At 40.9% G+C, this 1,789-nt stretch overlaps 1 long non-coding RNA gene across 1 annotated transcript; it reads right to left on the bottom strand.

Moving 5' to 3' along the window:
• Positions 1–229: 229 nt before the first annotated feature.
• LOC143769081 (uncharacterized) lies at positions 230–773 on the bottom strand. The gene is made up of 3 exons (XR_013214209.1): positions 748–773; positions 593–658; positions 230–352 (listed from the first exon to the last, which is right to left on the bottom strand). It is a non-coding gene; the product is annotated as an uncharacterized LOC143769081 (long non-coding RNA).
• Positions 774–1,789: the final 1,016 nt, after the last annotated feature.

Here is a 1,789-nt window from a genome sequence, read left to right as displayed (position 1 = left end):
GTAATGAAGCTAGCATGTTGTCTCTAGAAGCCTTATTCTTTATTTGGGCTTCCAGTTGATCAATGATCTGGCCGTACACGTAGCTGCCACCGCCGTACTTAGAGATCCCGCTGACATCTCCCAGGTGACTTTAAGAAAAGTATCTGCTTTCATATCCAGTGGGTCTTTTAAACACACCATATCCTCAAAAGGCAATGAGGATTCCCTGGATGCTTTTGCTACTGCAGCATCCAGCTTTGGGGCTTTATCTCATGATGATGATGCGGGTTCCTCAAAAGGATATCTCCTCTTGAAAGCTGAGGGAGGGAGCCTTTCCAGTCTCTTTCACTCTTGCTGTATGAGAGAGCAGATCCTGTCATTTAGGGAGAATGAAATGTATGTACACTTTTGACATTGCAGTAAGTCATAAAAATGCCTTAAAACGTTCTCTCATCATTCTGGCTCTTGGCAAATATTAATAATTATGGTAATCCTAACTGACCTAAAACGGGAAAGGTTTATTCTGATTTCATGTCAGATAAAAAACATGCATATGTGTCTTTTTATATAGTGTATGTAAACTTCTGGTTTCAACTGTAAGTAATCCACTTACATAATATGGGTGCAGGGACAATATCTGTGGATCACAGAAGATGTGTCGGCATTATTGAGAACCATCCTACAAAACAAAGGTTTATATAATGTAAAGCAATACCTCAACAGCAGTAAAGTAGCTACCAGGGAGCAAAAGGAGCCCACTCCTTTTACCTGACACAATCTCCCTGTACTGCCGCTCTCTGTTCTGTAGGCTGTAGGTCGCTTTAGTTGTGCCGCTTACAGAATTGCAGTCCACAGCATAGTGAGGCGAAGATATTAGACAATTATGTTACTGCATTCGCCTGCCGTGAATATACCACTGTCTGCAGCTGGACTCTCTGGGATAAGGTGAATATATGATGCTTATTTTTTTAATTATGTTATGTCCATCATTTTTTGCCAAAATTTGTTGGGGTTACTAATGGGACCTCTATATATTGTGGGGGCTAATAAGGAGTTCCCCATAAATAGTGGGGGCTACTAGGGGGCCCCATAAATAGTGAGGGCTACTAAGGGGAGGCGATCATACATGGTAGGGATTACTAGGGGGGTAATGAGATAGTGCGGGGGCCATTAAGAGGGCCATAAAAGTGTGGGGGGCTCTAAGGGGGCCATGATACAGAATGGGAGTGACTGAACTGGCCATCATACAGTGTGAGGGCTACTACGGGGACCATGATATTGTGGGGGTTAGTAAAGGGTGTAGTATAGAGTGTTAGTACAGAGTGAGGTCTACTAAAAGGGCCAAAATACAGATTGGGGGCTACTTAGGAGGTCATAAAATAGAATGAGGGCTACTGTCTAAATATCAATTTCATTGAGAGGAGGTTGTTACTGATTATCGTTTGTTATAGAATAGCATCTCAATAGCTTTTCTGATATCCTTGTTCCTCAGACTGTAGATGATTGGATTGAATAATGGAGTTACTACTGTATATAGAAGATGCAGTGCCTTGCTTATATTGAGTAAATGTCTTCTTCTTGGAACAACATAGATTATGGTTAATGTTCCATAGTATATACCAACTGATGTTAGGTGTGAGCTACAGGTGGAAAATGTCTTCTGCCTTCCAAAGGTTGAAGTAATTTTAACAACTGTCATAAATATATTGATATATGTTCCAACAATGAACACGAATGGCATTACAATTATAGGGATAGACAATACAAAGACCACCGCTTCAAGAGAAAATGTATCTGAGCATGACAACTT

The sequence above is a fragment of the Ranitomeya variabilis genome, chromosome 4 (genome assembly GCF_051348905.1).
Source record: "Ranitomeya variabilis isolate aRanVar5 chromosome 4, aRanVar5.hap1, whole genome shotgun sequence".
Taxonomy (NCBI): domain Eukaryota; kingdom Metazoa; phylum Chordata; class Amphibia; order Anura; family Dendrobatidae; genus Ranitomeya; species Ranitomeya variabilis.
This window is presented reverse-complemented; position numbering and strand designations above follow the sequence as displayed.